At 38.7% G+C, this 26022-nt stretch overlaps 1 protein-coding gene and 1 non-coding gene across 4 annotated transcripts in view; both read right to left on the bottom strand.

Annotated features, from left to right (window-relative positions):
• Entrep2 (endosomal transmembrane epsin interactor 2) overlaps positions 1-26022 on the bottom strand; it is a 406888-nt gene that overhangs the window by 330057 nt on the left and 50809 nt on the right. The gene's annotated exons all lie outside the window — the stretch shown is intronic.
• Positions 928-1032, bottom strand: LOC113195450 (U6 spliceosomal RNA). The gene has a single exon (XR_003302401.2). It is a non-coding gene; the product is annotated as a U6 spliceosomal RNA (small nuclear RNA).

Genomic DNA, 26022 nt, shown 5'->3' with positions numbered 1-26022 from the left:
GCATCTGTGCTTTTGATGTCTTATTCAAAAAAATCATTGCTGAGGCCAAAGTCATGGGATTTTCCCCAATGTTTTCTTCTAGTTTTGTGGCTCCAAGTCTTATGTTTTAATCTTTAATTGTTGATTTTTGTGTATAATGTTAGATAAAGATGAAATATAAATTTTTTGCATGTGGATATATATTTTTTCAGAACATAATTTAATGAATAAATTCTCCTTTCCCCATGTGTATTTCTCACAATGTTGGCAGAAATTAGTTGACTCTATATGTGTGGATTATTTCTGGGCTTTCTACTCTGTTCCACTGATCTAGCTGTACTTTTATACCAGTTTCATGCTGTTAATTACTATACCTTTATAATATAATTAGAAATCAGGGAAATAGGATGGCTCCATCTTTAGTCTTTTTGCTCAAGGTATTTGGAATATTTTGAAGTCCATATGAATTTAAGCATTTTTTCTATTTTTTTTTGAAAAATATCAACTAACATAGAAACACACCTCATTTTTTAAATTAATAAATTAATTAATTTTAATTAGATATATATGACAGCAGAATAAATTTTGATTCATTATTCACAACTGCAGCACAACTTTTCATTTCTCTGATTGTACATGATGTAGAATCACAACATATGTGCAGTCATACATGTACCTAGGGTAATGATGTCCATTTCATTCTACCATCTTTCCTACCCCCATAACCCCACCATACCTCCCTCCCCTTTGCCCAATCAAAGGTCCTTCATTTTTCCCATACTCCATCCCATAAAGGATCAGCATCCACAGAGAGAACATTTGGCCTTTGATTTTTGGGGATTATCTTACTTTGCTTAGCATGATATTCTCCAACTCCATCCATTTATCTGCAAATGCCATAATTTTATTTTCTTTTAATGCTGAGTAATATTCCATTGTGTATACATAAAAAATATGAAATGCTTTATGAATTTGTGAGTTATCCTTGTGCAGATGCCATGCTAATATCTTCTCTGTATTGTTCCAATTTTAGTATATGTGCTGACCAAGCACCACAACTGATTTTTGTATGTGATTTAGTATCCTGCAACTTTACTGAATTTGTTTATGAGATCTAATAGTTTTTCATTGCTGTCTTTAGGGTTTTCTATGTATAAGATCATGCCATCTGAAACAGGGACAATTCTATTTCTTCGTTTCCAATCTTTTTATTTTCCAATCTTTTATTTCCTCTTGCCTAATTGCTTGTGCTAGGATTTTCAGTACTATGTTGAAAAATAGTGGTGAGAATGGACTTTCAATTTTTTACTGTTGAGTATGATATTAGCTAGAAACTAGAGGTTAGTGATATATGGCTTTATTGCAGTGAGGTACATGGTACATTCCCTCTATACCTAAATTTATGAGTGTTTTTTTTTAATCATGAAAAGATGCTAAAGTTTGTCAAATGCTTTTTCTGTATATATTGAAATAATCAGATGGCTTTTGTCTTTCATTGTATTAAGGTAATGTAACACATTTCTTGATTTGTGTTTGTTGAACTATCCCAGGTATGTTAGTCAGCTTTCCATTGCTGTAACAAAATGCAAGAGAAAACTTAAAGGAGTGAAGATTTATCTGGGTCATAGTTTCAGAGGTTTTAGTCCAGAGTCACTTGGCTGTATTGTTTCTGGGCCTGTGAGGCAGAACATCATGGTGGAGAGAGCATGACAGACCAGCTACTCACCTCATGACATTCAGTAACTAAGGGAGAGTCACAAGAGCACACTCACAAGGACCCATTTCCTCCTGGTAGTCCTCACCTCATAAGATTCTCCGGCTTCCCAATAGCACATTAAACTATGAACCCAGCAGCAGATTACTCCATTGATGAGGTGATCCAATGATCCTCATGATCCAATCACCTTCCAAAGTCCCCATCTCTGAACATTAGTGCCTTGGAAACTAAGCCTTCAACACATAAGCTTTTGGGGGACATTTTTTTTTTTTTTTTTTTTTTTTTTTAGGGCTTAGAGATATTTTTAATGCCTCATTTTCAGAAACAGGCCAGCGATTACATTTGTAAATATTAACAATAACAACACAATTTCTAAGTTTTCAATATAAGTTTTTTGTTTTTTTTTTTTTTTTTTTTTTTTGTTAAATGCATGTGCAGGTTAATGTATCTACATTTACATATATTAATGTTTATTGTTTCCTGGCCATTGAGACTTTAAGTATAATCATTTGAATTGAAAATAATGCTTGGCAAAATTTCAAATAGAACAGAGAGTGTAGATTAAAAGTATTTCTCCCACTCCAGGCTCTTGGGGGACATTTTAGATCCAAACCAAAACACCAGGGATAAATCACACTTAATCATGGTGAATGATCCTTTTAATGTTCTGTTGAAATCAGTTTACCAGTATTTTGCCAAGGTATTTTTAATTTGTATAGATAAGAGATGCTGACCTGTGACTTTCTTTTATTGTAGTGTTCTCTAGCTTTGCTATCCAGGTATTGCTAGCCTCATTAGAGTCTGAAGCTGTTCCTTCTTTCTCAATGTTTAGAAAAGTTGATATTAGTTTTTTCTTTAAATGTTTGGTAGTATTCACCCATGAAGCCATCAGGTCCTGGGCTTATCTTTGATAGTTCTTATTACTGATTCAATCTCCTTACTCATTATTGACCTGCTCATATTTTCTACTTTTTCATGATTCATTCTTGGTAGTTGTTGTGTATCTAGGAATTTATCTATTTCTTCTGGATTATCTAATTTGGTGGTATACAGTTGTTCATAGAAGTCTTTTATTGTCCATGGTATTTCTGTGATATCAGCTATAATGTGTTCTTCTCATTTCTCACTTATTTAGTTAGATCTTCTCTCCTTTTGTCTTACCCTAGTAAATGATTTGTCAATTTTGTTTATCTTTTTAAAAAGCCAATCTTGGTTTTGCTGGTTTTTTTTCTATTGTTTTGTGTGACTGAGATAAAAGTGTATTATGCTGCTGCTTTTTGATGGAATGTTTTGTGTATGATGGTTATGTTCATTTGATCTAAAATGTAGTTGAAGTCTATTGTTTCTTTATTGATTTATGTCCAGACAATCTATGCATTGTCAAATATGAGATACTGAGGATTATTATTGTTATTTTTAATTTAGTTTTTTTGTTTTATTTTGTTTTCTGTTTTGGGGTACCAGGGATTGAACTCAGGGACACTCAACCACTGAGCCACATCCCCAGTCCTATTTTGTATTTTATTTAGAGACAGGGTCACACTGAGTTGCTAGGCACCTTGCCATTGCCTGTCTCAGCCTCCTGAACCACTGGGATTACAGGTGTGCACCACTGCGCCGGACTTCATTTAGATTTATTACTATTTGCTACATATATTTAAATGCTGTGAAGGTTGATGCATGTATATTTAAAATTGTTATATTCTCTTGGCATTTTTTTTTTGCAATGCTGGGGAAGGAACCCAGGGCCTTGTGCATGGGAGGAAAGCACTCTACCACTGAGTTCTATCCTCAACTCTTCTTTTTCATTATATTATGATCTTTCTGGTGTCAGGGAAGACAAGGCTCATGAAAATCAAAGGGAGCTCAGTAGAGTAGAGGAATGGGACCAGGAGTAGAGGGGAAGGCATGGGAAATACTGGGGAATGATGTTGGCCAAATTATATTGTTATATTATGTGTAAGTGTCAAGCTTCTATTCTCTTGCTGCTATCAGATTAATTTATTGGTCTTTAAATTTTTTGTTTTCAAAAAATTTAAATACCACCATTATGTAAAACTATGTGCACAAATAAAAAATATGAAAAAAATTCTAAAAAATGAAATAATAATGATCTTTATGTATCCTTCCACAATTTTTGACTTAAAGTTTATTTTTTGTGATATATCTATAGCTATTTCTCTTTGGTTTCTACTGACTTGATTCTGATGTCACAATTTACATCTTTTAATATTACGAATCCATTAACTTAATATCTTTACTTATTAACTTTGATACTAGAGTTCAGTGATTTCTACACTACCATTATATTCTCAGAGGCTTGTTTTGTTTTATTTTGTTTGTAGTTCTGGAGATCAAAGCAAGGGTCTTATGCTAGCGAGGCAAGCACTCTACCACTGAGCTACAGCCCCAGCCCTTACTAAGAGTATTTTGAATTTTACTATTTGCACATCTTTACCAATGAATTTTATACTTTTCATTTATTTTCATGTTACCAATTAGTGTCCTTTTGTTTTAACCTGAATAATTACTTTTAGTATTTCTTGTAAGGCAGGTCTAATGTCTGGGAAAGTTCTTATTCTCTTTTATTTCTAAAGAACAACTTTGATGGGTAAATTATACTTGGTTGGCACATTTCCTTTTCTTTCATCACTTTGAATAAATCATCCGTCTTTTCCTGACCTGCAAGGTTTCTGAAAAATCTACTGAGAGCTTTATGACAATTCCCTTGTATGTGACAAGCTTCTATTCTCTTGCTGCTATCAAATTAATTTCTTGGTCTTTAAATTTTTTGTTTTCATATTTGTTTCATGGATTGGTTGATTAGATGGTTGGCTGAGTTTTGCTTTTAATGGGGTCTCACTCGTAACCCAGGCTGATCTTGAACTTTTGGGCTGAAGTGATCCTCCTGTCTCAGCTTCTCAAGAAGCTGACTAGAGACCCAAGCCACCATGCTCAGCTTGATTTTCAATAGTCACATTACAATGTGCCTTGGTGAAGTCTCCCTTGGGTTGAACCTGATTGGATTTAGAGCTTCATGTTTGTAGATATCCAATCTCTCTCCAGATTTGGGAAGTTTTCAAACATCATTTCTTTAGGTAAACTTTCTCTCCCTCTGCTATAAACTCATACTGTGAATGTTACTCTCTCAGTAGCATACCATAAAGGCTTTCTTCACCACTTTTCCTTCTTCCCCCACCCCTCCAAATGGATATTTTGAAAATGTATTCTTTAAAAAATATCTGTGGAGGGAACATTTAATACTTTAATATTTCAATTATGTATATCCCCATGAAACCTATCTATAAGTTAAATACAAATCCAATCAAAATTCTAACAGAGATTCTGACAGAATTTGACCTACATATTAAAAAGTTCATATGTAAGAGAAAAGATTGAATGATAGAATTTTTTAAATTGAAGAACTACAAAGAAATTGCTCTAAGTGAAATTTAGACTTGCTAAAAAACCAAGAATTATAACACTATGATACCAGTATCAGATTCACAAAAACCAAAGATACAAAATTCAAATCCCAGAAACAGATCCACAGATAAATAGATAAATAATTCCCAGAAATCTGAAACAATTGGAAATCTATTTTTTAAAAAAAGAAACAAACTCTACCACCTACTACACACAAAAGTAACCTTCATATAGTCTGTTATAGATTAGTATGCAAAATTTTTTAAACTTTCCATATATTTATATATGAAATTATTTCTTAAATAAGAAAAATCATTAAATAAATACTTAAGATTTAACTATAGAATTTCAGATTCTTTATGATAAGCTATAAATGTGGGTAAATGACAGTGCAGAATCTACAATATGTTTGTGACATTTTTATAGCACCTACATTATATAAAATTCTATAAATCAATAGAAAAAAGGCAAATACCAATGGGAGAATAGACAAGAGATATGAATAAGTAATTTAAAGAAGAAAATCTCAATGACAACATGAAAATGAGCTCAACCTCATTAGTTCAGGAAATATGAAGGGGAAAATACTGGGGAATTATACTGATCAAATTATATTGCGACATCATATGCATGTATGAATATATAAGAACAAATCCCACTATTATATATAATTATAATGCACCAATAAAAAACATGGAAAAATCAGGAAATACAAGTTAATAACCCCAGGTAGATTGTCTATGATGCTAATTAAGTTTAAGTTCCAAGATCTCTTCACTCACGTGGGCCCTTTCCAGTGTAACAGCTTCCCATGGTGTTGTCATGGTCATAAGATTTTGCAGTCTTTGTCAAATATGTGTTAACTTACTCTTACACAATCTCTAAAGATAACTGGGTCTTGCCACTCTAACTTCTCTCCTATAAAAATTGCCTTTTAGTTGGGGGATGATAGAGTTGACCATGGGCTTTTTGGAATATAGAGAAGAGATATATTGGGACATACTGATGTAATCTGTCACATTGCTGCTTCCCTTCCCCAAGAGCATTAGTGTGTGAGGTTATATCTATATGTACTACCCATTATCCATTTTTTACCCAGTGTAGTGAAGTGACAGAGTTTTTTTTCCCCAAATGCCAGGGTTTTAACCAATATAAAATATATGAACACAGCACCTAATACCAGCAGGACAATGACGTATTTAAGATAAAACTTAAAGTGCTCTGAAATGTCACCATTGATACATAAAGAGACTTGATGAAAGTTTCCAACAGTAAAATAATCCTAAAAATGCTGAAAGCAATGTCCAGATAATTAAATAAGTAAACATACAAAAAAAATCCTTAAGGTATAACATCAATGACAATATTAAAGTGAAATTATATATATATATATATATATATATATATATATAAATAAATAATATTAAAGCAAATTCTATCCTTCAATGAAAGCAATCGGAAAAATACAAAATCTGATAGAATCAGCTTTCTAGGAACTATGAAAATTACCAAAGGATACAGTAACATGGGAAGTGCTCATTCAAGAAAGACAGGTAAAGCCAGGCCCAGTGCCACACTGTGCAATCCCAGCAAGTCAGGAGGCTGAGGCAAGAAGATAGATTGCAAGTTCAGAGCCAGCCTGGAAAACTCAGAGATAAATAAAATTTAAAAAGGTCTGAGGATGTGGCTCACTTATAAAATCCTCCATGTTCAATCCCCAATACCACAAAATTAAAAAAAAAAAAAAAGAAAGAAAGAAAGACAGCTGAAGCTCAGTAAAAACAGTGAGCCCTGCAGAGGTTTTCTTACTCTATCCCCATTCCCCACTCCCAAGTGAGCAGTAGCCTTATAAATAATAACCTATACCTGACCCACAGTAGATGAAGTACAATAGGTCCCTTTCATAAGGAAATTTCATTATTTCTTTCCCTGTCTGCTAGCTCCCTAGGAAACCAGCTAAAAATGCTTATTTCATTTCATCTAACTAGGAACTCATTCAGTACTAAAGCTGTTGCTGCAACATTTGTCAAAAATGTTTCCAGGTAAATGTTTATTCCCTTATACCTGAGGTAATACATAACAATGAGGGCAAGCAACAGACTAACCAAAAAAACTTACAGAAAAAAAAAAAAACTAGGGAATGAAAATACCTAGACTGAAAACTTCATAAATATCTCTGGGAATCTGGAGGTCAACAAACGTGGAGAGCTGTCTAATTGTGCAGGAAAGATATGCGAGAGGCACTAACATCATACTTATGTCTCACCTTGATGTTGTACACAAACAGGAAGCAAAGACCCCGTTGAAATTGTAGGCAGTTTGGGTGGTTATTGTAGGCAGGACCCAACATCCACAGAGAACCCCTCAAAAGACTGGGAAGGTGTTTGGGTTGTTTGATTGTTCGTTTGTTTGGTTCCAGGCTTTTACAGAAATTTCTATCTAACATCATGTCTTAGTAGCAGACTACTAAGCCAAGGAGGCAGACACTTCAGTGGGTATATACAACAAAGAATATACATAGACTATATACAGTATTAGTTCAGAAATGCTATTGAACACAAAATGACTGAAACAAGCAACAACAATAGCTAGTCTTTGGGAGAGAAGAATCTGATTTCTAGAGTTAAATGACAATAGTCAAAATATCTTGTTTTCAAAAAAATATGGGGAGCACAAATAAACAAGAAATTATGGCTGGCTGAGATGTGGTGGTGCAAACCTATAACCTCAGAAATTCAGGAGGCTGAGGCAGGAGGATCACAAGTTCAAGGCCAATCTCAGCAACTTGGTGAGGCCCTGTCTTAAAAAATAAATAAATAAAAATGACTAGGGATGTAGCTAAGTGGTAAAGCAACCCTGGGTTCATCCCTAGGACAAAAAAGAAAAAAGGTATGACTCAACTAGGGTAAAACTCAATCAAAAGATACTGCCTCTAAAGAGACTTTGATGTAAGATTTACTAAACAAAGACTTTAAATATGCCTTTTAAAGGCAGGCCTGGTGGCACATGCCTGTAATCCCAGTGACTCAAACACTAAGGCAGGAGAATGGCAAGTTCTAAGCCAGCTTCAGCAACTTAGCAAGACCTTGCCTCAAAATTAAAAGGGAAAAAAAAATGACCTGGAGATGTAGCTCAGCACACCTGAGTTCAATTCCCAGCACGAACAAATAAATAAATATGCTTTTTTTCCCCTGGTATCCGGGATTGGACTCAGGGGTGCTTAACTACTGAACCACATACCCAGCCCTTTTTGTATTTTATTTAGATACATGGTCTCACTGAGTTGCTTAGGGCCTCGCTTAGTTGTTGAGGCTGGCTTTGAACTATAGATCCTCCTGCCTCAGCCACCTGAGCCACTGGCATAACAGGCATGCACCACAGATAAATATGCTTTTATAAATGGTGAAATAAGTAAAGAAATCCATCAGAATCTTTTTGAAATAAATTAAGATATTAATGGTGATTTCCAGAGCAACCGCTAAGTAAATAATTCAAAATATATTGTAAAAGTAATAACAATGTAATAAAAACAGTACTCTAGAAAATATTTATTTAACACCAAATATTGGCAGTAGTAGAAGAACTGAGGATAAAAAAAAAGACATAACAAGTATTAAAAAAATAGTAAAATGGCAGAATTAAATTCTTCATTATCAGTAATTATATAAATGGATTAAACTCTCCTCCCAAAAAGCAGGGAGCAAAAGAAACACCCTTTAGATAAAAAGACAGAAAAAGATATTCTGGTGAAAACAGGAAACAAAAGAACTGGAGTAGGTATACCAATAACAGATCCAATGGATTTTATGGGAAAAAAAATGCTACTATCCACAAAGAATCATATTATATAATATTTCTAAAAGTTCAATCCACCAAGAAGGCATAATAACTACAAATATACACGTCCCTAATAACAGAGTCTGAAAATTATATGAAGCAAAGAAATAGAAAATTCAAGAAGGGCATAGAAAATCTAACAATAATAGTTGGGAAATTCAACACCTTAATTTCAATAACAGAATGAACAATTTAGACAGAATATCAACAAGGAAATAATACTTGAAGAGCACCAAAAATCAGGTGAACATAATGGACACCTATAGATCAACCAAGTCAACAACAGAAACCCGCAGCATGCTTCTAAAGAGCACATGGTGCATTCTCCAGGACAGAATCCACACTTGGGAGGAAAATAAGACTATAAATTTAAAAATATTCAAATAATGCAAAGTACGTTCTCTGACTGCAAAAGAACATGTTTAGAAATCAAGAAGAAGAAAACTGAATATAAACAACACACTTCTAAATAAGTAATAGATTAAAGAAATCACAAGGGAAATTATAAAACTCAACAAGCCAAAGCTTAATACTTCATACCAGAATTTAATCCTTCTGAGTAAAAACACTGCTCAGAGGGACATTTATACCTCCAAATGTCTCCACTGAGAAAGAAAACCTCAAATCAATCATCTACACTTCTACCATGTAAACTAAAAAGAACAAAAACTAAACTTAAACCAAAGGAAAGAAAGAAATCAGAGCAGAAGTAGATGAAATATAGAAATACCACAGAGAAAATCAACCAAAGCAGAATTGCTTCTTTGAAAAGATGTAAGAGACAAATTGACAAACTTTAATTAGACTGACCAAGGAAGAAAATAGGAAAGGCTCAAATTATTAAAGCCAGGAATAAAAGAGGGCATCACAAGGGACCTAACAAAAGGAACATAAGATTCTAAGGGATACTGCAAACCAGTGGAGGCCATCACGTTAGATAACCTGGATGAAATGGACAACTTTCTAGAAACACAATCTTCCAAAACCAACTCAGAAGAAACAGGCCTGTAACAAAGGGAGTGAGTCAGCAATAGAAAAATTTTAAACAAACAAAAACACAATTTCCAAGGAGAAAAGCCTATGACCTGCTTCACTGTTATATTCTATAAAATGTTTACAGAAAAAACAAGAGAATCTTCTTCCAACTCTTCTACTAATAGATACCACAAGAAAAGAGCGACATCCCTTATATTAAGATGAAAAAGTCATCAGCAAAAATATTAGCAAATACACTCCAACCACATATGAGGGTTACTCACCATGACAAAATGGGATTTAACCCAGAAATATGAGGTTTATCTGACAGATGAAAGCCAATTAATGATAGAACTTACTAATAGAAGAAAGAACACACCGACAAAGTCATCTCAAAAGACACAGAAAAAGCTCATGACAAATTCCAACAACATTTTATGGTATTTATTTTTAAAAAATTAACATACTAGAAATATAAAGGAAATTCCTCAATTAGGTAAAGAATATCTATGAAAAATTGATAACTAATATCTAAAAACTTCCTCCATAAGATGAGGAATAAAACAAAGACATCACTCTCTATTGAACATTGTACTACAAGTTCTAGCCATGGCGAGAAAGTTCCAGACAATAAAATGACATAAAATGTATCCATACTGAGCAGGAAGAAGTAATATTATCTCTTTTCACAAATACTGCTTTTACATACAGGAAGACCTAGAGAATAAATAAAAATGCCTGAGAACAAGAATAGCAAAGCAGTCTTGAAAAATAACAGATTTGTGGGGCTCACATTTTCTGATTTCAAACTTCCTACTATGCTACAGTAATCATGAAAGTGTGACATGGTCATAAATGTCACCAAAGACATCAATGGAATAGAACTGAGAGTCCAAAACTAAGCCCATAGATTGATTAATGATTTTCAACAGAATATCAAGACATTCAGTAGGGGAAAAAAAGAACTTTTCAAAATCTGGGTTAGGACAACTAGACATCCACTTGCAAAACAATGAAAAGAGGTCCCTACCTCACACCATATGTAAAATTTGTACAAAATGGATCAAAGACCTACTAAGAGATACAGCTCTTAAAATCCTAGAAGAAAATATAGTATATATTCATGTAACTTTTACATAAGCAATGGTTTATTGGATAGGATCCCAAAAACACATGCAACCAAAAGAAAAATAGATAAAATGGACCTCATAAAAATTAAAAACATTTGTGCTTCAATTGAGACTATCAAGAAAGTAACCAAACCACACATAGAATGGAAGAATACATTTACAAATCATATATCTGACAAGGGTCTGGAATCCAGAATATACAAAACTCTAACAACTCAGTAACTAGAAGACAAATAACTAAATTTAAAAATAGTTCTAGGATTTGAATAGAAATTTCTCCAAAGAAGACATAAAAAATGTCCAATAAGCACAGGAAATGATGTCCAACATCATTAGTCATTTGGGAAATACAGTTCAAATCCCCACAGTGGGCATCAATCACACCCATTAGGATGACTATCATAAGAAATAAATAAATAAAATAAAATAAGTGTTGTCAAAGATCTGGAGAAATTGGAACGCTCCTTCAATGCAGTAGGAAGGTGTAATGCTGTGATTGCTGTGGAAAAGTGTTTGGCAGCCACTCAAATGTTAGACATTAAATCACCAGAAAGTCTACTCCTAGACACACCTAACAGGATTTAAAAGATATATTCACACAACATCTTGTACACTAAATTTTTATAACAGCATTAATCATAACATCCAAAAAGTAGAAACAAACCAATGTCCATCAACTGATAAACAAAATGTGATATATACGTAGGATGGAATGTCACTTGCCATCAGAAAGGAAGGACTATCACATGCCAAAACATAGATGAACCTTGAAAATCTTATGCTAAGAAGCCAGAACCAAAGGCCACATGCTGCCTAATTTCAGTTGCATGAAATGTCCAGAACAGTCAGAATTAAAGACAAGGAAAGATTAGTGAGTGCCAGAGGCAAGAGGGAGGGGAAACTGGAGGTGACTACTAACAAGTAGGGGATTTCTTTAAGGGGAAATGGAAACATTCTTTTTGAATGTTCTAGAATTAGAACATGGTGATAATTATTCAATGTTGTGACTATCCTAAAAAAAAAAACAACAACAACAGTGAATTACACAGCTTAAAATGGTAAACTTTATATTGTGCAAATAACAGCTAGAAAATAAAAATTAAAAATCATCATTTTAGATTTTTTCTTTTTTACAAAGGGGCTTGAACCCTGGAGCGCTGAACCATGGAGCCACATCCCCACCCCTTTTTATATTTTATTTAGAGACAGGGTCTTGCTGAGTGGCTAAGTGCCTTGGCTAACCTGCTGAGGCTGGCTTTGAACTCGTGATTCTCCTGCCTCAGCCTCCCAAGTTGCTGGGATTCAGGTGCACACCATCATGCCCTGCTCATTTTAGAACATTTTATTGAGCTATGCTAGACAAAAATAAACTGTTAAAGATCTAAAGAAAATTAATTACAAAACCATTGCTATATGAATACGCAATGAGTAATCAACCAAGATAAGGTAGAGGAAAAGCATTACAGCAGTGTACCACACAATTCATTAATTTTTAAATGTTTTTTTCTGATCATGTGATATATTTGTTATATTTTAAAGCATTTTTGATTTTTTTAAATAAATGACAGCAGAATGCATTACAATTCTTATTACACATATACAGCACAATTTTTCATATCTCTGGTTGTATATAAAGTATGTTGACACCAATTCGTGTCTTCATACATGTACTTTGGATAATGATGTCCATCACATTCTACCATACTTGCTAATACCCTGCCCCCTTCCTTTCCCTCCCACCCCTCTGCCCTATCTAGAATTCATCTAATCCTCACATGCTCCCGCTCCCTACCCCACTATGAATCAGCCTCCTTATATCAGAGAAAACATTTGGCATTTGTGTTTTTGAGGTTGGCCAGCTTCACTTAGCATTATCTTCTCCAACTGCATCCATTTACCTGCAAATGCCATGATTTTATTCTCTTTTATTGCTGAGTAAAATTCCATTGTGTATATATGCCACATTTTTTTTATCCATTCATCCACTGAAGAGCATCTAGGTTGGCTCCACAGTTTAGCTATTGTGAATTGTGCTGCTATAAACATTGATGTGGCTGTGTCCCTGTAGTATGCTGTTTTTAAGTCTTTGGGGTGTAAACTAAGGAGAGGGGTAGCTGGGTCAAATGGTGGTTCCATTCCCAGATTTCCAAGGAATCTCCATACTGCTTTCCATATTGGCTGCACCAATTTGCAGTCCCACCAGCAATGTTTGAGTGCACCTTTTCCCCCACATCCTGGCTAACACTTATTGTTGTTTATCTTCATAATAGCTGCCATTCTGACTGGGGTGAGATGAAATCTTAGAGTAGTTTTGATTTGCATTTCTCTAATTGCTAGAGATGATGAACAAAAGTCCTACTTGTTGATTCTAGAGACAAGGAAATGGCATTCAAAAAAGAATTTTCTTTGCTTATAAGGAGAATAGACAGGCTGAGAAAGAGCACAAAATTGGCTATAACTGGATCTGTGGTGTTTTAGATCTTCAAAGAAACTGCAAAGAAGAACCAAAGCAGGTATTTCCAAGTTGAGGCATCTATTAATTATGCATTGTGCATGTATGCTTCTTAGGATTCTTAGAAACTCTCTGACCTTTTATGTGTGAAGCTAGATTAAGAACATTTTACCTAAGAGGAAAAAAAAATGCTGGAATCTTAAAAAGCAAATGCCAGCACAGTAGAGAGAGAAAAAAAAATAGTCATGAGCAATTCACGAAATGCTAAGTAAAATAATAGTAATGCATGAATAACATTTTTCACTGTTCAAATTGGAAGTGCTGGTGTCTCCCTGGTGCCCCTATGATGGTACCTGAGGCTGGCAAAAGTATAGGGCGGCAACACTGTCACATTAGGCCCTTAGAAAGTGTAGAAAACATGTACATCCCCTCACAGAAGCAGTCTTAATGTGGTGATGCATCACAACAAGATTCTTCCAAAGTTATACAAAGATTTTGAAATAGGGCTGGGGTTGTGGCGCAGCGGTAGAGCGCTTGCCTAGGCCCTGGGTTCAATCCTCAGCACCACAAAAAAAATAAATAAATAAAGATCTTGTGTCCATCTACAACTAAAAAATAAAATATATTTTTTAAAGATTTTGAAAAAAGAATAATAGTAGGAGCAACTCACAGTGACCCTCACCTGTAAATCCCAGATACTTGGTTTTTCTTTTTTATTTATTTATTTTAATTTTTAAATTTGTTCTAATTAGTTATATATGACAGTAGAATGCATTTTGATACATTGTACACAAATGGAACACAATTTCTCATTCCTCTGACTGTATATGGTGCAGAATCACACCAGTAGTGTAATCATAAAGGTACAGAGAGTAATAATGTCTGTCTCATTCCACTATCCTTCCCATCCCCACAGCCTCTCCCCTCCCCTCACTCACTTGGAAGGCTAAGGCAGGAGGATCACAAGTTTGAGGTCAGCCTCACCAATTTAGTAAGAACCTGTGTCCAAATAAAGAGGGCTGGGATGTATCTCAGTGGAAAAGCACTTGCCTAGCACATGAGGCCCTGGGTTTAATTCCTGGTATCAAAAGAATAAGGAGGAGAAAATAAAGTTTCAGCTCACCTCACAGATTAAAAAAAAAAAAAAAAAAAAAAAAAAAAAAAAAAAAAACAAGAACAACCAAAATGCCCAGCAACTCATTGGCAAATTGAATTGCTAAATAAACAATGGATACATATAAAGACAATGAAAATGGCATATACAGGCATTATCCCTGGGTTTGTCATTCTCGAATTTAACCATGAATCTAAAATGTTTTTAAAAACCTACATCTGTGGGCTGGGACTGTGGCTCAGCAGTAGAAAGCTCGCCTAGCACGAGGACCTGGGTTTGATCCTCAGCACCACATTAAAATAAAGGAATTGTGTCCAACTACAACTAAAAAATAAATACTTAAAAAAACTACATCTGTACAGAACATGACAGACTTCTTGTCACTACTCCCTAAACAAAGCTGCATAACTATTTCCATAGCATTCACTTTGTATTAGGTCTTATAAGTAACCAAAGATTTAAAGTATTCAGAAGACTGCATAGGTTATATACAAATTCTATGTCCTTTTATACAAGGGACTTGAGCATCTGCAGGTGTTGGCATCCATAGGTCCTAGAACCAGGCCCCATAGACACCCAGGAGGCCACCATACTTAGAAAACATTTGTTAAGTGTGACTCCAACAGATTGGAAATGTGGGCTTATTTTGTTGCAGGGATCCCAAAGCAGCCTCTTTATGCCCAAAGTGTCAGAGAGTTTTCAAAATGCCCCCAAGCATCCCGACTATAAACCCTTGCTTAGAACCTCATAGGCCACTTCTACATGATAAAAGCTGCACTGTTGGGTTTGGGGTTATGGCTCAGTGGTAGGATATCTGCCTAGCACATGTGAGGCACTGGGTTTGATCCTCAGCACCACATAAATAAATGAAATAAAGTTATTATGTCCAGCTACAACAAAATATTTTTTTAGAAAAATCTGGCTTGTTGGAGAAAATCGTCAAGTAGCTACACACTGCCCGTGCCTCAGGGAGTTTCATGAAATCCCCAATCAGGCCCCAGAGGTAATGCACTCTAGTCTCCAGGTCAGGATGATGGGAGGAGAGCAGGGGTCTCCTCGGAGGCATGTGACAGTCAGCCATAGGGTGACAACCCTCTATGTCACCTCCACACCACTGATTTCTGTTCCTCTATCACCTCCAACCTCTAACGGTGCTTAGAGGATAGCCCATGCACAGCAATCCCCTCTTCCTGGCAAATACAAGACACCAATAACCACAAGGCAGGCCAGGAGGTAAAAAGTTTGTTGCTCACAATGCTAATAGCCCATCTCCTGTAAAGACACATCTGGGTTCAGGAAGTGTGGAAATGTGAAAATGTGCACATCCTGCGATCAAAACCCCTTATGCACACTAAACCAGTTCTGGTACTTATTTCAGATTTATGAAACCAAGGCAGGTGTTTTAGCTCATCTATATTTTCTAAATTTCCTACAGTAAACTATATTACTGCTAAGGTGAGAAAAAAATGACAAATAATCATTATTTTTAAGGGGAAACAAAGGAAATGAGTCAACAAGATTTACCATGAAACTGATGAAGCTTAAGCTTTGGGGCCTCCCACATACTCAGGTTCCATCCAAAGGTGTCTGGGAGATGCCCTGGCTTCTTTGAATTTGTATTTTTTGTATTATTTGACATTAAAACGGTCCCCGAACTACATATGCTTCAGATCCCATAGAATATGAAATAAAATATGGATTACCTAATAAGTCCAGGCTGTCTACTGTAATAAAGAGAGGTAGAAACATTTCAGCCTCAGCAGAGACACTTGCAAGCCCAAAGAAGCACACCAAGGGGAAACAAAAAGAGGAAAAACCTCAATATTCTCTCTTCCTTTTATAGTTATTATCCCTGATGCTACAGACTGAATGGTGCCCCCCAAATTCTTATGTTGAAGCTCTAATCCCCAATGGAATGGTACTGGGAGATGGGGGAACTCTGGGCGGTGATTAGGTTTAAATAAAGCCATGAATGGGGGACCCCAGGTTGGGATTCGAACTCTGATGAGAGGAAGCAACGTGGTACTCTCTCTCCCTCCACTACATGAGGACACAGCACTCAAGTGGCCATCTGTAAACCAGGAGGCAAGTCCTCACCAGGAACGGAATCTGATAGCACCTTTGTCTGGGTCCTCCCAGCCTCCAGAACTTGAAGAATAAAGTCTGTAGTTTAAGCCCCCCCCCCCAGCCTGTGGTGTTTTATCACAGCAGCCCGAGGTGACTAATGCACTTGCCCTCCCACTCTAATGACTGTACCTGGTCATGCACAAATCCCCTGCTGAACTCTCAGTTCCTTAAGCCACTGCCAAGCTCTGTATTGCTGAGGTTTTATGCATAAATGGTGAGCTGCCAATGTTTTATAAATGCTACAGGGAATATTCACCCAAGGATTCTTTCTTTTCTCTAGAATCTATCAGGTTCTTTAAAAAAAAAAAAAAGTCTGCTTCTTTTCATCTGCAGTGAGATTTTCTTTTGAAATCCCTCTTTAAACACTTCCTTTTGTGTGATGTCTTAGCCTTAAGCACTGAACCTTAAAGAAAAGCCATTTTCCGTTCATTGCCTTATTTTAAATGTGTTCTTCCTGACCTTTCAAAATGGAAAAATAAAGAATCTCAGGGACAAGGAGGGCCACCTGCTTTGAACTATCCAGCAGTAAAAGGGCCAAGTGACAAAGGCAGCTGGAACACCCAGTTCTGAGGACCCTAAATCCATACATAGTAGAACACTTTGCCAAGTGAGTCATCATGTTGAGCATCAGAACATAAAGCCACTCAGAGTTAAACTGCTCTATCTGAAAAGGATTGGAAAAGCCCTAGGGTTCCACAGGACCTTGTTTGAAAACCATTATCTACATTAGGAAGGAGCAAACACAATGAGGAAATTTTCCATTTGTAAAAGCCACATCCCTCTACTATGTCCACAGAGAAAGGGATCCTCATAGGAGGATCCCTCAATGACCTATCTGTCATGCCACACAGGGGACCGCAGGACAACTCACTGCATGTGGAGTGAACAGGCAATTCTCACCTTAGCAAGACTCTACAATCTTCACTCAGCCAATGGTGAGTATCTGCCTCCGTCTAGACCTGCCTGTCTGTCCCTGTTCCTCAAGCAGCATTCCTACTGGAATGTAAATGTTCTGCTTGGTGGACACACTAAGAAGCCCTCCCCAGGAGCATCTGAGTCCACCTCCATCCTGTGGTCTGGCTGTGACCAGATTTGAGGCACATCTTTATGAAGTGTATCACTGGTGCCAAGTGCTGTGTGTGATTCAAAACAAAACAAAACAAAAGCATAAAATTTTCCATCTTAACCATTTTGAAATACACACAGCTGAAATGCTAACTATATCTACCTTGTTGTACAGCAGATGTCTAGAATTTCCTGATATCCACTTAACAACTCCTCTTCCACCGGCTCCCAGAGCCCCTGGCACAGCCACTGTCCTACTTTCTGTCCCATAACGTCCTCAAGGTTTACCCACGTGGTAGCATGCATCAGAATGTCCTTCCTTTTGTAAGTGAACAACGTTCCATTGCAGGTATATGCCATATTTTTTTGATTCCTCCATCCGTGGACCCATGGACAGTTCCCACCGCTTGGCTGTTGTGGGTCATGCTGCTATGAACGCAAGTGTGCAAATACCATTTTGAGATTCTGCCTTCAGGGAAGGTGTAGATGCTGAAAAGTTGGCATCTAAGGAAAGACATGACAGTGGTGAGAACAAGCAAGCCATGAGAACATTTAGAGTTTAGGAGGAACAGGGGGAATCCCTAGTAAAAGCACTGAGCTGATTCAAGGAAAGACCACAGGAGGGCTGGGAGGCTACAGAGGGGAGAGAGAGCAAGCCAAAGGAAGAGGAGACCTGACGTCAGAGTGGAGCAAAGTATACAAAAGGGAAATGGGGAGCCTTGTAGAATGGTGATGCTCCTTTTAAAGGAGCACGCGGCTGCTGACCAGAGGGTGGACTGCAGAGAGGAAGCAAGGTCAGCAATCTTTGATGATGGCAGCAGGAGGAAGAGGCAACTTTCAACAGGATTTGGCCCCATTAATGGGCTGACGTGGAGTGTGATGGCAGAGTAAAGGCTAACTCCCAAGAATTTAGATGCCATGAAATGTTCTAGACACACCCGTCTGAGATGCCCCTGAGTGTCTAACCCCCGGCCCACCTGCCCTCCACCACTCTCCTGGGGCCCCTTTCATGGCCTTCCTACAGGCTACCCCTATTCTTTCCTCTGCTGGGCCTCTGTGGCTGCCTACTTTTTGGGTTGGGGAGTTTCCATATGAATCTGTTTCCGGGCACAGTTTGGCTGGGAGCTCTGCATCCCACACTTGAATTTTCAGAACTGCTTCCACAGACTGCATAGACTCAAATTCACTTATTTGCTAACGATGGATTTCTTCAAAAAGAACAAGGCTGTTCGGGCCACAGTGCCCTAGAAGATAGGAATGGGGAAGGAAAATGTGAACTAGGGATACAAGCAGCTGGCTGACATTTTCAAAGGCCTTGTCAGTTTCCCCCAAAGACAGCCTTCACCCTGAGCTGCTATAAGACAGCACAGACAGGACCCTGTCCACCTGTGGGTCCAGTGGGGGCCTTACCTTCTAGGAAAGAAGAACCCCTTGATAGAACAGTGAAATTGGCCAAAAACCCTGAAATTAAAGTTCTCTACAGATTTTTGGAAAGAAAAATTTTGACGCCTGCTAAAGAATTTCAGGATTCACAATTAATAAAGAACTTCCAAACGCCTTGAATAATCACAGCATAATCAACTCAACTGGTCAATAGATCCTGATCGAGGAGAAGGACTCCAAACCAGATAGTGCAGGGGAGGACTGGGAATCAGGCCTGAGTCCTCAATCAAGGACTGTGTGTATGTTGTAGTCAGCTTCTGTGCTGCTATGACTAAAGGACCCAGCTAGCACAACTGTAGAGGAGGAAAGGTTTATTCAGGGGCTCACGGTTTCAGAGGTCTTATCCATAGAAGGCCACCTCCATTCCTCAGGGTTCAAGAGTGTGGCCGAGGGAAGCAGAGAGAGACTCCACATGCTGCATACAAAGATGTACTCCAAAGCCACGCCCACTTTCCACCTCCTCCAGCCATTCTCTGCCCACATTTAGTTACCACTCAGTTAATCCCTATCAGGGGGTAAATTCACTGATTGGGTTAAGACTCTCACAACGCAAGCATTTCTCCTCTGAACCTTCTTGCACAGTCTCCCATGTGAGCTTTTGGGGGATACCTCACATCCAAACCATAACGTGGTGAGAGATCCCAGCAGGAACAATAAGATTAATCAGAGGAAGGGGTGATTTATAATGAATGTTAACAAGGATGCTGAAAAGAGTTTTTAGGAAATAGGAAAGTATTACAGCTACTACGCAGTAACCCTGAAACCCATAAGGCACAATGGCAATTCAGAGTAGCATCTAAAACACACCAATCTATCTAGTGACTAAAAAGTAACTAGTCTATGCTGTCAATGCTCAAGTTACTCTAAAAGAGAGATTGACTATGTGCGTAGACAGTCCCCAGAATGACAGCAGCTCAAAGAAATGACACCCCTGATTTCATACAGGACTAATGCCCTGCAGGGCTAGTGCACGCACACTGGGCACACCATCCCCAAAGCAAACCTGCCCTGGCTCTGACATCAACGACAAAGGGAAGATCAAGGAAGCAGAGAGGCTAGAGCACACGTCCCGAGTGGCAAGTGAGAGCCCTGAAAATAAAACACTCGCATGTGAATAACTACACAAGTGCTACCCTGATCAGTGCTGGAGGCCTGCTTGGCATCTCATGGAGCCCCTACCTTGGCTGCTGAGGGCGCCCATAGAAACACACTCAGAATGGATTAGCTCTCTGGTCTGTGGCCAGGTGTGAAGGACCTGGCAAACTATAATCAAATAAGCCTGCTGAAGATTTCAAATTCCAGAAGACCTCTCGCTAAGAGCTCTCATTTCAAAAGTTAGACATATATTTCTGATTTTAATTCATCTCTAATAATAAAGTCTACCTTGAAGCAATCACCGTAGGGAGGGGTTAAAAGCACAAGTTGTCATCCCTTAGTTCCAGAGTTGCTATATTTAGTTATTGTCATTCAAGCCATTTCTACGAAGATGAAGAACAACAACAATATATAATAATAATATAATAATAATAATTTAGTATTATGATGCTACTAATACTATTATTATAATTATTATATAGTTTTATTCTAATAAATACTATTATATAGTGTTATTACTACTTATAATATTATTAGTAGCATATACTAAATATGTTTCTCATTAAACATTTTTAAATCTCATAACTTTTTAGTTTAGCCTCTGTTCATAGAAGCCTTCCATCTTCTTCATCCCTTTCCCTGGGCATCTAGTCTGTGCCAGACACTGTTCTAGGCCCTGGGCAGATAGCAGTGAGCAAAAGTGACAGAAATGCTGACTTCATAGAGTAGGGTGGGGGAGAGGGCAGACCATAATGAATGACCACAACAAACAAGAGGATTCTGCAATATCTTAAAAGGAACTGGGCCGGGGCAAGAGGTGGGAACGAGATAATTCAGTGGAGTGACCAAAACATTCTGGCCTCAGGGGAAACCCATGCCCATCAGATGGAACAGCCCTGAGGCAGGTGTGTGCCTGGGAAACTCCAAGGAAGAATAGGACCAGGGAGGACCAGAGTGGCTGCAGAAAGCAAGGACGCCTACAGGAGATCAGTCAGAAGGACTTGGAGGGGCTTGGTATAATAAGGCCCTGTGGGAGGCCTGGACACAGAAGCAAGGAGCCCCTGGCAGGTACTGAGCAGGGGAGGGATGAGATCCAATTCATGCTCTTGACAGAACTGCACGCTAGGCATGCCTGGGGGCAAGGGTGAAAGTGGGGTCCCATTAAAAGGCTCCTCAATCGCCCAGTTTGAGATGATGATAGCCCCAGGCAGGATAAGAGCAGGGAAGGGCTAAGAAACAGCCCATTGGGATCTGAAATGTCTCCCAAAGGCCCATACCTTCAGGCTTGGTGTCCAGCTTGGGGCTCCTGAAAGGTGGTGGAAATTTTAAGAGGCAGGGCCAAGTGGAAGGTCTTGGGTTACTGGGGGCTTGCCCTCAAGGGGGTCCCAGGCTCTTTCCTCTTTCTCTCTTTCACAGGCCACGCTCGCTCCAGGTGAGAGGTGACGCTCCCACACACACTACCCACCATGATGTGCTGCCTCACCACAGGCCCCAAAGCAACAGGGCCAACTGACCGTGGACTGAACTCTCCAAACCCGTGAGCCATTTTCTCTTCATAACGTGATCATCTCGGCATTTATCACTGTGATGGAACTCTGGCTAGCACCTGATAGTGTTCGCTGGCAGGGCAGACAGAGAGGGAAAGAGAGAAATCAAAGATGTCTCCAAGATCTTTGGTCTTCAGATCAAGGACAGAGTCGGCATGATAGAGGTCAAAATCCTGGAACTGCTGAAACTATCTTGTCACCTGGAGGCCAAAGCTGAGTCACAGAGAACAGAACGAAAAGAACAGCAGAGAAAAATCATCGACTCTCTGATTACTAAACCCCCCTAAAGCTCACCCTGCCTGTGGAGAGCCACAGATCATGTGGGACAGTGATCCCAGGAAATCCTGATACAAACCTAACCATAGAAAGCGCCGCCTCTGGTAAACTTCATCATCTTTAGAAAACCGAAACTCATCACTTTCCTGAGCCATCAGGTGACATCTTTGTATACCCACAGTGGCAGAATATTAAGGAGTAATCATGCAAAGTGACTGTGAGCATGTGCAGAAGATGCTAGCTTACACACAAAAATTGGCATGGCTACTACAACCATGGCCTCCCACAGATGTCTGCACCCTGCTCCCCTTGACAATGCAAAAGAGACTTTTCAGAAGAGATTCAGCTTAGGGATAGAGGGATCCTTCTGGATCATCAATGTGGGTGGCTCCAATTTTATCACCAGAACACTTAAGGAAAAAAAAAAAAAAAAAAAGCCTTTTCAGAGATGAGGCAGTTAAGTTGTCAGAAGGACTCCACTCACTGTGGCTGGCTTTGCAGACAGAGGGTGATGAGTCAAGGCGTGCAGTGGCTATTAGAGGCAGGAAATGACCCCCAGCTGACAGCCATCAAGGAAAATGGTACCTTAATCCTATAGCTATGTTAATCAGCTTTGTGTTACTATAATGAAAAACCAGAAATAATCGATTTATAAAGAGAAAAGGCTTGTTTAGCTCAGTTTTAGAAGTTCCAGTCCACTCCATCATTCCAGGCTTGTTATAAGGCAGTACATCGTGGCAGGAGTGCACGGTGGAACAAAACCACTTACTTCATGACCAAGAAGCAAAAGAGAAAGAGGAAGTTACCAGGGTCCACAGCCTTTTGAGGGCATACCTCCAGAAAGTAAATGACCTCCCATTAGGCCCGACTTAAAGGTTTCACAACCAGTGGCACCAGTTTTGGGACCAAGACTTTAATACATGGGCTTCTGGGGGACATGTATTATATTAAGTTATATATCAAGAACCATGCATCAATCAGGGTTCTCCAGAGAAAGAGAACCAATAATACATCAATATGAAGGAGGATGTTTATTATGGGAATTTGCTCATACAATTATGGAAGCCAAGTCCCACAAGTTGCAATTTGCAAGCTGGAGAAGCAGGAAACCCAGTGACATGATCCCATTCGGGTCTGAAGGCCTGAGCACTGGGAAGAGTTGGTTTGAGGCCCAGGTTAAATCTGAAGGCTGAGACCTGGCGCTGGGTAGTGCTAGGGGCACTACCTTAAGTCCTGCAGTCCAAAGGAACTCCAGTGGGCAAGGACAAGAGGAGGTGGGTGTCCCAACTCAGGAAGAGAGAGACAAGTCACCTTGCCTCCACATTCCTGTTCTATTCAGGCCTCCATGGGTTGGAGGATGGGGCCAGACGGAGGAGGGTGAATCTTCCTCCTCCTTACAGACCCAAATGCTAATCTATCTCTTCCAGAAACATCCCCATAGGGACACCCTAAAACAATGCTTCACCAGCTATCTGGAAGTCCCTTAGCCCAGACAAGCTGACACACAAAATGGGCCATCACAAAGCACGAGGAACTGAGCTCTCAACAACCTGAAGAAGCAAGGAAATGGACCCCCCAAGAGCCTGCAGGAAGGAACAAGAGCTTGAACTGAAATCCAGTGACACCTGTGTTGGGCTTCCAACCCACGGAACTCTAAGATAATAAATGCGTGTCCTTTAAGCTCCTAGATGTGTGGCAATTTGTAACAACTAATTTGGAAAACTAATACAGTGGCTGTGGAAAGCAGTCAGTCCAGCTGATGAGGGACTATCCTCTGACCAGTACACTCCCTCAAGAAGTTCTGTTCAGCAGAACTCTCTGCAATGTTGGGAAGGTTCTCCATCTGTGCTCTCCAATATTATACCCACTGTGGGTATTAGAAACCTGAAGTATGGTTTGTGCCACTGAGGAACTGAACTTTTAATACAGGTAATCTTAATTCATTGAAAGTTGGATAGCCACAGGTGATTAGCAGTTCCTATTCTGAATCATAGAAAGTATTGATTCTCAAATATTTCTGTGTGTTCCAATTTCCTGGAGAGGTTTTGTTTTGTTTTGTTTTTGTTTTTCAGTGCTGGGTATGGAACCCAGGGCTTTGTGCATGCTAGACAAGAACTCCACCATGGAGTTACATCCCTAGTCCTGGAGGAGTGTTTTAAAATGTGGATACTCAGGCTGCACCCAGACCAATTTAATCAGAATATGGCTAATGATGGGACCTAGGAATCAGTATTTTTGAAAACTCTCCAGGGGTTTCCAATGTGAAGCCAAGTTAGAGATCCAGAATCCCAGGAGAATGGTCACATTGGGACATACAAAGTCAGATAGACAACATTCTGAAAAAACCCAGTCCCAGTGTGTGAGAACAGCCACACAATGCCATGAGACCAAAGACAGATCCAGGAGCAAGTCAAGTGGATCCCAGATGATTTGGGTCAGAGAGATGGGTCAGGACAAAGGTGACTTAATTCAAGCTGGAATTCTTGGCTCTCACAGAGCCAGGGTCTGGTTATAAAATTCCATGCACTACTCTAATGGTTTTCTTTTCTTTAAAGTATGCTGGGAAACTCTGTGGGGGAAATGAGCAGGGTTACCTAGGGGCAATGGCAGCAGATACGACTCAAGATGGCTGCAGTCATGTCAAGATGGAACTCTACAGATGGTAAATGAATCTCAGCTTGGAATATCACAAAATAAAAAAACTGTAATATTTCCATGTGTGCAATGGAATATTATGCACACAGCGATTTAAAAATGACTACATCTACACAATATTGACACGGAGAAATACTGAAAATATAACATTGACTAAACAAAGAAAGTAACAGAAGCCCTATTGATAAGATAATACGATTTATGTGAAGTCTAAAATGCACAAACAATGCTACATGTTGACTATAAACACATAGATAGTACTAACCAACTGTAAAAAAGTGAGTGGGAACTCCCCGTATACAGAAAAAAAAAAAAGTGAGTGGGAAGAATACAATTGCCTCTTAGATGATAGCGACCTGTTAGGAATGGATGGATGGATGGAGAGGTGGGGCTGAGGCCATGCATAAAGTCAGCTTCAATGATATAAAGCAATTCATGTTCATCAAAAATATCCGAAGTAATTATGGAAAATGTTATTTGTTACATCTGCGTATTATAAGACAAGGACAGATTACATACCTATTTTCTCTATTCTTTCTTGGGCGTAAAATATTTTAATAGCAAAACAGACCAACATAGAAGCCTCTGGGGAGGGAGGGCAAATCCCAGAGTGGGCAGCATCGGGAAGATGCCTCCCAGGGCAAAGTGGATTCTGTGGTCTGAAGGGGAAGAAGTTTATTCCTAAGCAGACTGCCCTTCGAGTGGAAAACCAAATCGCTTCAATCCTAGAAACCAAGCAAAGTGGGTAGTTCATTTTGTAAAACAAAACAAAAGAAAAAACTACTGGTAAAAAAATCTGGCCAGATATAACTTGACCAGAATAAGGAAGTTAGGAATGATCTTGGCAAGCTTAGGAGGAACAGAGGAAGGGGTTATGGGAAGGAGCTGTTGGGGTGCATGGATACACTTAAATGGAGGACTAATGGGAGCTGTTGTGGGAAGTGGGGGAAGAGAGGAGAATGCTAATGCTACTACCTTGCCCTATAAATATAATTAGAGAAAACGGGCTGCAGAGAGCTATAATAATATATAGCATGCCACACACACTACCTGAAGTGCTCTAATGATACATTAATAATAATTCACCTAATCATCACCAGAACTCTGATAGACACTACCATCTATTCTCTCTATCTTACCATGGATGGAAACTGAGTCACAGTGAGTTTAGTAATCTGTCTAAG

This window comes from Urocitellus parryii, chromosome 6 (assembly GCF_045843805.1).
Source record: "Urocitellus parryii isolate mUroPar1 chromosome 6, mUroPar1.hap1, whole genome shotgun sequence".
In the NCBI taxonomy this organism is placed as follows: Eukaryota; Metazoa; Chordata; class Mammalia; order Rodentia; family Sciuridae; genus Urocitellus; species Urocitellus parryii.
The sequence above is the reverse complement of the archived record's forward strand: the minus strand, read 5'-3'. Positions and strand labels throughout refer to the sequence as shown.